The following is a 16282-nucleotide window of genomic DNA, read 5'->3' as shown; positions in this document are numbered from 1 at the left end:
TTTTGCAAATTTTATGCGTTTTATTGTTTAAAAAAGTTCTCAAGCTCTTAAAAAATCACCCGTTATATAGTCGAAATTGCGCTTGTATTTAATCCATTCATTACGGACGATATTGCGGGGAAATGACCTAAATTTGAATGGTTGAATTTCCCATTTTTCCATTGTGAAACTGGTTGATCCTAAACAACATAGGCTATATTATATATATGTTCAATACTACCAAGTATGCTTTATCCTTACCAAGGAATTTTCTGCTTACAGCTACCAGACGTAACTTTGTTACGAAAGCAGTCCACCAACTCTGGTGAAGTAAACAGCCTCTCTTTTTTTTCCGCTTCCAGCGAATATATTTGAACCACTGCTATTTTGCAGTCGCTACCCTGTAGCCTATCGCTTCCAGCGACAATGTTTGAACCACTGCTTTCTAAGCAGTCGCTACCATGTAGCCTATCGCTTCCAGCGACGATTTTTGGTTTCTGCTCACCGGCAGGCTGAGAAAAATAGCCTATTAAAACAGACTCATGTAAATATAACCTCAATTTTATCTTCCCAAAACTCATTTTACAAAACCATTTCTTTTATATTATTCTTTACCTAGTTACTTACCTCTTCCGATTTACCTCGTCGCCAATGTGGTAATCGAGGGGATAATGTGATATTTAATATTATTAAGATGTGTTCAATAACGTATGTTTCTATTTATTTCGCCGCGTGTTTTTCCATACCAACTCTTTCTCCATTCACTCTCTCTCTGCCCGCTGCACTGCCGAGACAGGGCCGTACTCGGTACCACACCTATAAAAATATTCAAGTCCGATTTCTGGCTTCAACATTACAAAGTGATAAGTTTTCAATATTTCAAAATGTCATAGAAAATCTAAAATATCTTAAAAGTTGTGCTCGAAACTGTTCCAATTTGTAGGCCATGTTAGATTATGGCAATACGAGCTGCTTTTGGTGAGATTTAAATCGAGAATTCAGCAATGTTTTGAAAATTTTTTAAAATGCGGTACAAAACTGTTTCATTTTGTAGTTCATATTATCTGATGGTTTAATGATCCGAATTTCGCTATACCGGTATCCAGATTTCGGTCGTTAGTTAGTGGTCAAAATCTTTAAAATGGAGCTCACTTTAGTTTTTCAAATATGATTGGAATGATTTTCACTAACTTAAATTCAAATATAGTATTTAAATGAAGTAGTATTATTCTGCAAAGCTGGGCTTTAAACTTGCTTGATTTGTAGTTTTTTTTATTAATCTTTCTGTAACATATAGGAGATAAAAAATAATATGAGAAAGGCATTATAACACCGTAGTCCCGGGTTGGCGGTTCAATTCGTAGGGCACTGGTCTTACAAACCAGTTGTCGTCTGTTCGAGCCCCGACGTGGAAGGATTCTTAGTGTCAGTAGGATCCATAGTACTAGCCATGCAATGATTCTGTACACTAAGAATCGGAAGATTGATTTCGCTCCAAGCTGACAGGGTCTGCATCTACGATAATCTGATCTTGTAAAAATGCACGTTCTTCGCAATAATCTTCTCGGGACGTTCACGAGAATTCTCGCTAAAACTGTGTGCAATTGATGCGAAGATTCTGGTTCGACAAGCTTTTGCATTTACCCCCAAATTTATGTTAGGTGCACATAACCATTTTTACTCAAGTTTACGTTTCGTCTTCGACTCATCAGTGCGTCAGCAGAACTGCTGAGCACTCGCTGCTCAGTGGATTTTGTTGATCCGGGGGTTTGCGTCAGCAGTTCAACATAATCGGCTGACGCACTGATGAGTCGAAGACGAAACGTAAACTTGAGTAAGCTTTTGCAGTAACCACAGACTTCGGTGAAGCGTACCTTACTGAATAATTACGACTTGAAAGTCATAGTATTAAGTTTTTTAACATTCACACTCATATCAGTGCTGTCACACCAATCTATGATTTGTTCAATGTACATTTGTAGCGTAGTGTAATTTCCAACGTTTGTAAGGATGTGGAAAATTCATAAACCATTAGAGCAAATTCAGCAGCTAGAAGTTCTATATGGAAGATCTATAATATAATAGAAACTGGAACAAACGTATCCCCAGCAAGCCATTCTAGTTTAATTTATTCAACCAATTCTACTGTCAAATTTAAAACTGGTCTACGATGCCGTTCAATTTTTTGTATATTTGAAACACGAGTAAAACACTGCTGGGGCTGCCAGTTTTTCTTGTTATAAAATTCAGATTTAAATTTTGTAACTGACATAAATTATGCATCTAGAACTAGAATGCTACTGAATATGCCCTTAGCATACAATAATGGGCCCGGTAGATCATCGCCCTTATTCTGAATAACGTCGTATCGTTTTTTCCCTCGTATTTCATTTGTATTCCCCATAACGCTAGCAAAATCAAAAGTAGCTATGATTCGATCGAACCACATTCGATCGAAAAATCAATACGTCGTTATTCAGAATAAGGGTGCATGTTTGTACCGAGTGGGTAGTTTGCTCCCTCAAAAAAAAAAAAAAACTCGTCGGTTGCATTTCTATTATTCATGATTTACTACAGATTTACCACAGTGTGTAAAAGATCATTAAAATATATAAAAAAACATTTGCCCAACGCAAACACAGAGTTTGGCTTTGAATTTTGCAAAATATTCTCGTCTAACAATCTTAATCGAGTTGGTCGGTTATGTCGCGATAGACATGTAAAATAGCAACGTTAATGGGCCGATCTTGCAACATTTTACAACAACAACGGCTCGACAGTATACAAAGTATACAAAACGCGCTCGCATTTTTCGCGTTTTCTTTAGGATTCCGAGTGGGTATTTCATTTAATCGGAAATTTCCGAGTGGATACAACTACCCATAGTGGCGTACCGAGAAAATTTGGAGCCCTGGGTAAAATAAGATTTGCCGCCCCATCGTTGGTTTAGTGAGCAAAAAAAAAAGCTGAACTTCATCTTTGGAAAGTTGACTTGGACGAGCAAAAAAAAGGTCCCAAGGATCGGTTTACCGCCCTCCTAAAAACGTTGCGCCCGGGACGAGTGGGTCCGTAATCCGTGAGAATCGAAAAATATCAAATTTGTTAAACAATAAGGGAATCCATTTTGACGTAATTTTTCAACAGTAAATAGATGACTGCTCAGTTCATTTTTACTGAATACTATCAATGAGTAACGGTAGAAAGTTCAGACGACTGTTACTTTTCTTTTCTTGTTAAGTTGTTCATCTACTAAAGTCCTAATAGTGACAAATAAACAATCGATTCTCAATCAGCAATCGCAATTAATGTACAAGAAGGCGGTTCTACAGCAACTAACAACGAGCCCAAGATTGCGAATTACAAGGAAAACGAAGAAAAAACGAAAACCAACAACGAAACCACCGATTTGGCAATGGGCAATTTTGAACGAAAAAAATGGCATTCAGTTCAACGGTCTGTTTCAAAATCGGCAAACGAAGGTTCCGTGTGGCCTCCCGTTGAACGATTTCAACCAAAAAATAAAATTAACCGCGAAATGGTTCACAGCCTAAATATTCTGAGGAACGACATTGATGACGTCAACGCTGCATATCAAAGCAGTGAGCTTCGTCATCGAACGATTCGGGTTCAAACGAATGAAGGCTTCAATAAAATCTCAAGGCCTTTTGGATGCACTTAATTTCATTAACAAGCATTATTTACATTAGAAACACTTGATTTCATTGACATATAATTCTGATTCAGTATGAACGGTCAATAGGTCAATTATGATTTCAACATCACCTGAACCTTACGGCATTCCGGCAGTTATCGCCCACTTAGAAAAAAAACGTTCAACGGTGGTCCTTCATTGGTCCAATACGTTGGATCATTGGTCCAATGAAAGTCAAATCAATCGTTCAACGGGAGGCCAACACGGGACCTTCGTTTGCCGATTTTGAAACAGACCGTTGAACCTAATGCCATTTTTTTCGTTCAACAAACCCGGCAGACAGAGGTCCATTGTTGAGCCATTTTTAACATGAGGAGTTGGAGCCCCGTTGGACTAGTTTTACTGCAGAATTTCTGAAATTTTTCCACTTATTTTTTTAAACTAACAATACATACCTGAACAATACTTCTACTTAATGTAGAATAACAACAAATTTTCTTTCAATGTAAAGGTAACACTTAATTTTCACACTATTTTGCAAGACAAAAACAACAACAAACCGTTCCTGCAAATTGAACGAATGTTTCGTGCAATGTTGTTCAACAAGCGCTCAAAAACAAATAAAATTGAACGGCCTGCTGAGAGGGCGTGAATAAATACTCCGGCCGCTTCCCACTTGTTCGCGGCGGGCAGATTTCCCCCCAGACGGCTGGCTATGTCTGCCAGCCGTTTTTGCCGGAATTCTGCTAGAATTCCGGCAAAAGTCTGACAACAATGCAACAACTGTTTCCGGCAGAGAATTTCGCCTAGAGGTTATTAATGGTTCTGTTTCTGTATGATTCTTGCTATACAAGATTGGCACAACCGTTTTGAATCGGTTCTACATGTTCCGCGTCTTGTTTTTATTTTTTTCAGAAAAATTACATATAAAAGGCAATAAGTTATTGCCCTTCATACATACTAATTATTGAAAATGTTTTTGCCAATAACATTGTTTTCTCACTACCAAACATACCCATATTTCAATCTCATTTACCTCGTCTCAAGATTCGTTTTTTTGTATGTGCGGGATTGACGAATACCAAACGAAGTCGAATAAAAAAAGAAGGAAGAGAGAAATAAACAAGACACGTACGGCGATATAATGACGTGATTTCGCCTGGACAATTTTGACAGCAGCCGGAATGCAGCCAGCCTTCTGACGGTTGCCAGATTTCGTCACAAGAGGGTAAGTGAATCACGACGCTCCTTTTATATGCATTTAAAAAGATGTAATTTTTTCTAAGTGTGTATATCTTCTTATGTGGTCAGGACATACAAATTTTATGTACATTACCACTATTTCACAATGGTCTGTGCCAAAAACAGATGTGACAGCTGTCACATCGAAGGAGAAGAAGAAGATTTCACAATGGTTTTTCACTTGTGAAAAACTGAACAAGAAGTCAATTACACCCAAAGGACGACTGTGTTTGTACACTGGCCTCAAGAAACCAGTGGAGTTAAAAACAAGCAAATTTTTTGATTCATTGATTCAGTATTTTCGTTCCATGTTAAATATTAATTATAGATACAACAATGACTTTTGTAACGAATGTTTTATTCAATGATTTTTGATTGTATGCATATGTCTTTTGTTTTAAATTTTAAAATGTCTTCATTGTTGCCAATATCACTGATTCAGTCTGATTCGGAATCTACAGTTTGTCTGACATCATAGTGCTTTCTATGATGTCAGACAAACTGTACACTCCATGAGTCCTGGTCTAAAATTTTGATCACACACACACATATATATACACACACACATATATATATATATATATATATATATATATATATATATATATATATATATATATATATATATATATATATATATATATATATATATATATATATATATATATATATATATATAAGCGAAAATTGCGATATAATCCAAGATTTTTTTCTTTTATCTACAAAAATTTAGACATCGAATAATACAAATTTTCGATTTCGGAAAGTTCATGAACTACGATTAACGCGGACATTGTTCATTGTACAGACAGATAGGCAAATGATTCCTGAATCCAGAAACATCTGACATAACTACACAAGATATGCACGCACCGATGTGCAAGTTCATATGGGTTACGACGTGTTGTTTTGAAATATATGCAAACGGCTCTTTCTTTTCGAACGTGCCTTCTGTTTAAAAGAAAACCTCAGGCTACGGAAATCATGGGCTGCTGATTAGAATCGAAATGTCGTCAATACAACGTACCCACACATCACCTATTCGTTGACTTCAAAACAGCATACAACGCAATCGATCGACAACAGCTATGATAGATTATGTACAAATACGGGTTTCCGGATAAACTGATTGGTCAAAGCAACCAAGGATAGAGTGATGTGTTTCGTTCCAGTACCTGAGATACTCTCGAGACCCTTCGAATCTCGGAGAGTGCTAGGACAAGGGACTCTATTGTCTCTTGTTTAAAATTGCTTCACTCATTATTCAGTATTCGAGATTTAACCTTAAATTTTCGGCTTAAAAATAAACAAGTACAGAACGAATGAACTTACTGTCTGATACATCGTGGGTAATGAAAAAAAAACAGTAGATTTTGTTACTGTAATATATTTTCCGTGTTTATCATTGTTAAACATAGTGATACAGTTTGTTTTTTTTTGTTCTTAATTACGCCTTTTTATGTTATACTCTAATAAGCATCATCAGTTGATTTCTGTTTACTCTCTATTCGGTATTCAATGTATTTTTAATTTTCAAATAAATGATTTCGTTTGAATTACTCACAAGTAACAGTTTAAACTAGATACAATCGTAATATTCGCGTAAACTCGCGAAGGAAAAGTCCTGCTGTTGAGTTTTACGGAACAAAGATAAATATAAACTAATACATATATAGGATAGTTTTTTTTCTCGGGTTACAAACAAATCAAGACAATTCATTAAAGACAGATCACAAAAAGGGAAACAGGGAATGTCGACTTTATTTTGTTTTTTGATTTTTGATTACAATTTGACTGCTGTTGTCGGACATTTCAAATCCCCAATATTGCGCTTTATTGGTTTGTTTTCGCTATTTCTTTTCTTCGTTTTTCCATACAAAATACCCAAATATACGATTTTTTCATGACGTTTGCTTATTTTCGGTTACCAGTACGCATTTGGGCTGCCTTGCCTCTCAACGTTAGACTGATACCGCTTTTGTTGCCATTCTATTTCCTGACTGTGGTTTGACTGCTGTTTTAAAATTAATGAGGTAGTTATTTGTTCAAAATGTTTGCGTCTGGGTTTTTTTTTGAATAAGTATAATTGTTCGTAGAAACGTTTGTTTTATTTTTTTTTCGTTTGATGGTTATTTTTGTTTTCTTTTGGTTTGAAATTGTATTGAGTTAACTTTCCAAAGCGTGGTCCTCTTTTCCTTTTCCTTTTTTATTAGCTTCCTTCTTTGCGAGGGTCAATATTTGGCGCGGGTTCGTAATACTTTCCGTATGAGTTTTCTCAATCAAAATAAACAATGTAAAAAAAAAGTTTAACTCAAGTTTTATTTACCTTCCATTACTGAGAAGTTTACAAGAAAATCTAAGCAGAGCGATATTAGAATTACGATCCAGTATGTACTACAATATGGCTAGATTGGTAATTGCCATACTATTTCTGTTCTCTTTTCTAAGCCTTATGTACGAAACAACACCTACTACGAGAAAAGTTCCATTTCGATGGTATGACCACAGACTAACAGACATGACAGTATGAGTAAATTCTTATAAAAATAATTTTTGGTGATGCACTAGTTCCACCTATATTGTACTGCGCGAACTATTTACTATCGGTACACCCCTTGTGTTATGTAAAAGTTTTTTTTACTAGTTGATTCCCCCTCGTTTGTCAACACCGATCAGCTGCTTACAGGGATGCCTGATTTCATCATAATATTTGAAAATGAATCGTCACAATAAATTATTGGATTAGGTTGATAATATAATTAACATTTTTAGCGATGTTGGAAGGTAACCATTTAGTTTTCTCAACGTTTTTCATCTAGACTATTATTGATTGTGTTGGTAATTTTCACCCGAAACTAAGTGGCGGCGGACCAGAAGTAAGTAGATATTGTAACAAAACGGGTTCGATTTTGTATTGCGATGAAGGATGAGAAGTAGGCACAATTTTGTATATAGTTTTGACAATATGTATTAAATCTGTATCCTGCATGAAATTCGCATTGACGTATACAAATCAATACACTACAGGTAATTCTGTATGGATGGCAACTCTGTTGGTAAATGAAAAAAATAAACACAGTCTAGATGACAGACAAGATGTTTATGATAGGGTAACATGGCGCCATCATGCCATATGCGAGTACTGTCCCAACTAAAGGAATATTCGAAAAGACCGTTAAAATGATTGAAGAATCTAATTTGAGTGTCCTGTCTGTTAGTCTGTGGTATGACTCCGATTCCTCAGGTCTAGATCTCTCTGATGCCATCAGGGCTATTTACAAAAGATCTACACCTTCGCCATGGGAACACAGATGATACGAGATTCAATTACATTAAGCTATATAACTTTCTTTTAAATTTTTCGTTAAATTTTCATTAATTTCCCGCATGACGTGGTGATTAATTCAACTAATTCCACCGAAGATAAGTATACCGTACAAGTTTTACTTGCGATTTCATTTCTTATTCATTGCTCGAATCCATTCCCTGCAATTTCTAATATCGGTAATCGCAATTAAAGTTGGCTTGAATTTCAGAATAATTAACACTAAGTACGATTTGATAAGTGGGTGTTATAAGAGTTCACTTAAAATGTGTTTTGCATTATCAGTTAAACCACAAATGAATCTACATTCAATTTACTCATACTTCGAAGATTCTCTACTGAATCCATCTTATTAAAATTATCCTCACCATTCCGCGATATTTTACTGTTTTTGACCCCCAACAAGCGATACCGATGGTGGTTAAGACTATTTTATACATGTCATTCCATTCCGTCATCGTTTGTAGATACAATTCCAGATTTGTGTCCACATATCGGACACAAAGTAGGCACTGTTCAACTGATTTATGTCGTCTTATTTCCAAATCGTTTAGAAATGTTGCTCCCTGCAATAAATAGTCTCCATAAGATTCGTAAGAACTGGCGTATCTTCTAAATGTTATGAAAAATATATTATTTGGTAGTTCATCCTATCGATAAAATTCATGGACACGTGCACTTTATCGTCCAAATGGTTGATTCTTATTCCATTCGCTCATATCTCAAGTATATTAGTATCATTACAAAACTTAATCGTCTCCCCACAAATATACCGTACCGAGTGTCGGATGAAATCTATATATTTTATGTTTATTTTACCTCTTTTTTACACCCATACACTTTTGATAAGTATTTATAGGCATATTCTCGATATTTTAGTCATTTTTCTCTGTCTAATAGTTATTGAATCACCTCCTTGTGTTATTTCTAAGTGTTCAACAAAGATGTGTCTTGTCTGATGTCTAATTTCGTGAATTTTCTTTCACATCGTTTTGATTTCCGTTCAACCTGATATTTCTTTCGCTATCTTCTCTACTTATCTAATGACGTTTAACCATTGCCGCCCGGTTTCATCCAATGTCACACGTGTCATGATGGCAACCAGTGTGATGCGATTCGTAATAACTTAAAATCGTTTTCGTTTGAAGCAGAAATTTAGCTAATTTTTAATCTTACGTAAGAATTATTTGTTTTGCGCAAACCTACACGGGACCCACACTGAATATATATTTTTATTTGATTTCTTTTTATTCAATTTTGAGATGTTTTTGTTCCTTTCGCTCTCTCCATTGTTCCTAAAACCAGAGATGTCTATCTCCTCTGTGTGACGAAGAGCAAGCAAAATTTCTCCCCTCGCACTGACAACTTCAACGAGAGCTCTTCTCTTTCACATTTATACACCACTGTTGTGTAAGTGTGCACGCATCATGAGTGCGTTTGTTTATTTCCTTTTACCTCTTCCACTGAATCGCACCAAAGTGCTAGAGCATTAGCTAATAAATTCTCTGAGGTGGATGCAGATACTTTCACAGAGGTGTACACGCCGGTGAGCACTCTGCTGTATGGTTTTCGTAGATGAAGCGTGGACACGCAAAATCAGCAAAATGAAACAATTTATCGTAAAATTTTCGGTTTTCCTTGCAAATTTTTCATAGCAAGGCCAGATCTACTCTCTATTAATTGAAGTTCACAGAAGTGTTCGCTCTCCATCACGCGCCTGTGGTCACTTGGGTGTATTTAGACGAGAGCGCGTGTGAGCGATTCATGCGAAGAGAATGTGTTTCACTCGCGCCAGCTGCTTTAACCACAAGCACACACTCAAATGCTGTTTATTCGACACTGAGAAGAAGTGCGCTTTCCTCTTTGTGCGGTGCTTCGTTTTTTTCATCCTCGGTGTGGCAAAAATCTGACTCTAGCGTGTATCTCTCTGGTGAAATGCCATCTCTGCCTAAAACACAAAAAAAGCTAAACCATCTAACAGCATGAGTTTCAGTCAATAAGCTAACATTTAGTAAACCACATTCAACCCGAAACTGAGTCAATTTAGATGGAAAGTCCTCAAAATTAGGTAGTTTCTCAGTTCCGTGCATAAAAATTCAACAACCCACATTATCAGATCCGAATGGATTCCGAATTGGCGAAAAATTTTCATTCGGAATTCCCTGTGGAAATCATGTGGAGTTCCGAATCAATTTCAACTCCAGTGCGGCAACCGGTTCCAAATGAAAACCCACTTAGAAAAAAAACGTTCAACGGTGGTCCTTCATTGGTCCAATACGTTGGATCATTGGTCCAATGAAAGTCCAATCAATCGTTCAACGGGAGGCCAACACGGGACCTTCGTTTGCCGATTTTGAAACAGATCGTTGAACCGAATGCCATTTTTTTCGTTCAACAAATCCGGCAGACAGAGGTCCATTGTTGAGCCATTTTTAACATGAGGAGTTGGAGCCCCGTTGGACTAGTTTTACTGCAGAATTTCTGAAGTTTTATCCACTTATTTGTTCAAACTAACAATACATACCTGCACAATACTTCTACTTCACGTAGAATAACAACAGATTTTCTTTCTATGGAAAGGTAAGACTTAATTTTCACACTATTTTTGCAAGAGAAAAAACAACAACAAACCGTTCCAGCAAATTGGACGAATATTTCGTGCAATATATCGTTCAACAAGCGCTCAAAAATCAACAAAGTTGAACGGCCTGCTGAGAGGGAAGTGAGAAGACGCACGCTTAGAAAAATTTACTCAAAGTTTGAGTACTAGTTACTCATTTTCAAATGATACATGGAAACGTCAAAAATTGAGTAGTTATCATCAATGATATTGAGTAACTCCTACTCTAAGTTTGAGTTTAACGCAAGAACTCGTTTTTTTGTTACTATTCGCAAGATCAGTCTAAAAGTTGTAATAACCATTTGTAGCAACAGGTTGTATTTTTTGTTAATGAGATCGCGTTTTTCGAGGGTGAGTCGCTCAACACAAACGGTGTTGTGTCTGCAAAAACCGGAATGATAAACTCCGTGCTGTGCTTTAGACTGGAAACGAATATGCTCAAATGTCATTTATGAGGAATAAGTGTCTGATTGGTGCCTGAGCATAACTAACATGTATGTTAATTTGCGATTGACACACTACTCCTAGCGACCACCACTTGATATAGTATTGAGTTCAATTACTTAATATTTTAATACAATACACTCAGAAAAGGAGTTTTTTTTTGCAAATTTGGTATATGTGAAATAAAATTTCACTCAAAATTTGAGTGATAGTTACTCTATTTTTTGGCACATGTACAAATAAAGTATTACTCAGTAAATGAGTAGATTTTACCCAGTTTTTTTTCCAGTGAAAGAACTCAAATTTGAGTAACTTCGGAGTTACTCTAAATAAGAGTTGTTCCACTTTTTCTGTAGATGAGTGAGATCTTACTCATTTTTGAGTAACTATTTTTAAGCGTGCGAGGACTGAATTGTCAATTCGCCTTCTTCTTCTTTTCCGATTTTGCACGTTTTCGTGCTAATTTTCAGTTTATTTTTAAATGAAAACATTACAAATTTAAATCTTCATGTTTTTCGGATATACATAACTAGTAAATAACCAGTTCTTCTTAGGCTGTGAACCATTTCGTGGTTAATTTTAACTTTTGTTTAAAATCTGACAGTTGAGTGGTTATTTTGTGTCGAGTAGTTAAATTTAACTAAAACTGTGGCCCATTTCAAAATTTGACGGACGGAAAGTTATTCGGGTTTATTTTCCACTGGAAATAATTTCAACTAAAGAATTAAAAATCTGACACTCTTAAAATCTGACACACGAGTGGTTAATTTGATGTTGTCAAAAATAACCCTGCTCGAGAGCATGGTTATTTTTGACAGATCGATAGTTATTTTCCAATACTGAAAAAAATGTTGCAATGAAAATTCTAATACTAATTCTTTAGTTGAAATTATTTCCAGTGGAAAATAAACCCAAATAACTTTTCGTCCGTCAAATTTTGAAATGGGCCACAGTTTAAGTCAAATTTAACTACTCGACACCAAATAACCACTCAAGTGTCAGATTTTAACCAAAAGTTAAAATTAACCGCGAAATGGTTCACAGCCTTAGAATTCCAACATAAACTGTTTAAATTCGCTGGAAATTAACAAAACGGCCTACCTTAGTCAGCATCATCCATTCCTCTAGCTGGAGTGTAGTGAAATGGCTTAAGGCGCCTAAATTTTACACTAACACATTCATAAAATGAGCGAATATTCAATGACATTTATAATGTCACTGTCAATCGGGTTGATCGAGCAGCCAACTCAGGCGAAAATTCTAGCACTGAACTGATCGAGCACTGAAAAATCATGTAGTCGAGTAAGAATTCATTACGCATTCCGTCATTTCAATAATGTGGGAATTCTCGGTTGATTTTTCAAAAGGCCGTAAGGGTATGTTCAGGAGTGTTCTAGTTCTATAAGCATAATTTATGTCAGTTTTAAAATTTAAATCTAGAAATTATAACAAAATAAACTGGCAGCCCGCAGGCAGGCGTTTTATCTGTGTTTCAAAAATAAAGAAAATAGAATGACAGCGTATACCAGTTCTAAATTTGGCAGTAGAAATAAATAAAACTAAAACGGCTTGCTGGGGATACGTTTGTTTCAGTTTCAGTTATATTATAGACCACCCATATGAATCTTGCAACATCTGAATTTGCTTTAAGAGCAAGTGACAATTTCTCTTTGATTGCTTTCTATTAATAACCAAACGGTTTTCACGTTTATCACTCAACTCTTTGTATAAAATGATACCCGAAATCTTCGACTTTCAAACAGAATTGTAAAATCCAAGCAAAACTTTATAATCACGTCACAATAATCGAAAGAGAAACTGTCACTTGCTCATACGGCCATTTAAAAAATTAACCAAGAATTATCAAGCTTCCGTTCAACTAGGCTGATAACAAATAAATAAATAACACAAGCAAATTTTTAATCTTCTTCTGTTTGGCTTTATTATATTTTCATTATTTGTGATTGGTTTTCCAATCGTGCATCTATGAGCATGAATAGAAATAAGTGACTAGGTGATTATTACTCAACTTTATGTTTCATTATAACTGGAAAGCTTTTAACATATTAGGGTAGCGGAGGTGTTTTGGCTACTCTAATAGTTGATTCTGCTACACGATGTACTTAATTTCGATTGCGTCCAGAGATATGTACGCCGGACCAAAATATATTAGAGTGGCCAAAATATCTCCGTTACTCTAATAGCTTAGCTTTGAGAAATCAATTTTTGTAAACTAAATCCGAATTGAGAGAGATGAAGTTGAGCGTTTCCTACTTGGAAATGCAAAAGCCGTACAGTTTCTCTTCATGATGACCTCTTATTATAAAAAAGCAAAAAAAAAGAAGCGAAAACGACACTGAAAAAGCCAATCCGATTCAGAAAGGCTCAGCCAGCTTTGTATTCATAGCATCCGGCTGGAACAGAACCTTTAATAACATATTGGCAACTTATAAAATGTAACATGCTGAATAAAATAATTATTTACATCCATCCAATGTTTTGTGTAATGTCCAACGATACTGATTAGATATCGTGATTCACTGTTCAATTATTTGACTAACTAAGGTCCAGGTCAAGGCGTGAACATACCATTGTATTGTATAGCAATGCCAACTCGGGGCTTATGAACCCCAAGAAAGGGCGATTTATGAAATTTTTCTCAAAGCTGAATTTTAGTATTATTTGCACTTGCTTGGAGCGAAGTTCAAATCGCGAACGGTGCACTAAACTGATCATATAATTTCGAATTTGCATATTTATATGAAAGATAACATTTGGAATAAAAATTTAGTTATATAAAATATGCAAATCTGAAACTAAAAAAATTTCCGAAAAATATACAACTAGTTAAAGATTAGTTCTTTCTTAATGCATTGTCCATTCGTCAAGCTTGAGTGTGATAAAACCAATGAGGTAGAAACATGTGGGGCTTTTTTGTGGTAGTGAAATTAACTTCAGTAAGCCAAGGAAAACTAAAAACCATGTGCTTGCTTTCGTCAAACCGTTCGAACTAGTTGGTATTGAATCTAAGCATGTTTTTTTACATGTATGTCGTCATATCGAATTGTTTACAAAGATTTGGTTACCAACGCAAGCAAATCTGCACTACCTGTTTTTATCACATTGTAACAAAATGGCGTCACTGTCAATCGGGGGAAGCATGGATACACGCAGAAAAAATAATTGTAACAATAAATAAGTTCTGAGTAATTTGAACGAATTTCTTTGTTGATATAATGACAATGACAAATTGAACCAGTGTTTTTTTTTAACAACCAACATTTGTTTGGAACAACTATATTCTAGTTAGAAATTGGATTATTTTGTTTGAGTCTGTCATATCCATCTTCAAATGAACAACAAACTTTTTGGTTTGATGGGCAACTAATCGTTGCTTTGAATAATCGGGTGATTTCTGCGTGTAGGAGATGGTTGTAGGTTCGATTCCTCTGGAGGATACTGTTCCACAAATTTAAATTTTTCTCAGTTCCATCCATCTACCCTTTTTTCGGTTTTGTTGCTTAACGTAGGTAGTGAGAAAAATAACAACTAAATTGATGACGGCTTTAGTCATAACGCAATTTTAAAAATAAATCAATAAAATCATATTTGTAAAAATGTACATTCCGAGTTCCTTATTCTGAGTAGACAACAAAGCGGTTTTGAAAAGCAATAAATAGTCATTTTGCTCTATTAGAAAAACAACCACAACAATATATGAAACATTATTCCATTTGAAGGAAATACTTTGTTTTCGAATATCATAAAGCTAATTCTCAACACACGAATACGATAGGTTGGATGAAGAATAAGACGGCAAAAGAAAACTGGGATTTGTGAAAAATCAAATAAACCAAAATACAACCAAGTTTATATCGAATATTTTCATCACTATAATTATTATTATTATCATTAATATTAATATTGTTGTATACCAGAGTTAAAAGTAGTATCATGTTTAGAATTTAATTACAATTTAATATTTACTACAAAACTGATAAGGAGCTTTATCGAAACTAAAATATTTTACACTAAAGATACAGCTAGGAATATTACGAACTATATAGAGTAAAACAAACTTAAAAGTAAGAAAAAAGCACAATCGAACGCATTAAAACACAACTTGTGCTAGGAAAATAAGTGTTTACACGTACGTGTGTCTATTGTACAGGTGACTTTTTGGATTTTTCTCATTTTGCAACCTTCGTAGATGCGTACTTTGTTTTGCGCCATTTTTCCTACACTTTTAGGGGAAAAAAATTTATACTAACTGTGTTTTGTTCACTCATAATTTTTTCTACTTTTTTCTAGTAGTGGGTGGGATGAAAATATCTAAATATTCGCTTCTATTCGAAGAACGTTGAATTGCTTACTGCGAAAATATAATAATCTAAAAGTCTGCTTCCGATGCGCTTATTGCGCTACGTGTGTGAAATACGAACTTACTTTAAAAAAGTAGCAATACACTTGATAATAAAAATTAATTTAATTCAGATTTTCAGTTAAATTTTTATTTAATAAAAATTTTGCTCAGTCCAAAAGTAAGCGAATTAAAATTAGTGCTTTTTGCGTGTATTTGTTTTGTTTTGTTGTTGAATTTGAACAGAATACGATCTTTTTGCTTTCCTCACACGGATCCGTGTGTGTATGCAACACAAGACCAACTACAACGTTCCCCAACTTGTGATCTAACGAGTGACCAGCACCCGTGCAGGTTGAATCGCTTATTCGAAAGAAGAAAAAAAATAATGCATTTTTGATGGCAGTTTGTTTGCTTTTGTTTTGTTGGGCGGTTTCACTGAAACCAAATTGCATCGTTTGTGTTTGTGTCTGTGTCTGTTTTTGTGTGTGAATGTGTGTATGGTGGGGTTCGTGGGCGTCACTTGCACCAATTCCGGTGGAAACTTATTTCGCTTCTTTCCGTTTGTTTTGAATCATTGACTTAATCTATCTTCATATTTTTTGTAAATTTATGGCAGTGTCAAAATCATTGATTACAGCTCAAAATGAGTACACTTGA

General features: G+C 35.3%; 1 long non-coding RNA gene across 1 annotated transcript; it reads right to left on the bottom strand.

The window, feature by feature from the left end:
• LOC131436834 (uncharacterized) lies at window positions 1-750 on the bottom strand. The gene is made up of 3 exons (XR_009230671.1): window positions 607-750; window positions 241-505; window positions 1-179 (listed from the first exon to the last, which is right to left on the bottom strand). It is a non-coding gene; the product is annotated as an uncharacterized LOC131436834 (long non-coding RNA).
• Window positions 751-16282: the final 15532 nt, after the last annotated feature.

This window comes from Malaya genurostris, chromosome 3 (genome assembly GCF_030247185.1).
Source record: "Malaya genurostris strain Urasoe2022 chromosome 3, Malgen_1.1, whole genome shotgun sequence".
Lineage (NCBI taxonomy): Eukaryota > Metazoa > Arthropoda > Insecta > Diptera > Culicidae > Malaya > Malaya genurostris.
This window is presented reverse-complemented; position numbering and strand designations above follow the sequence as displayed.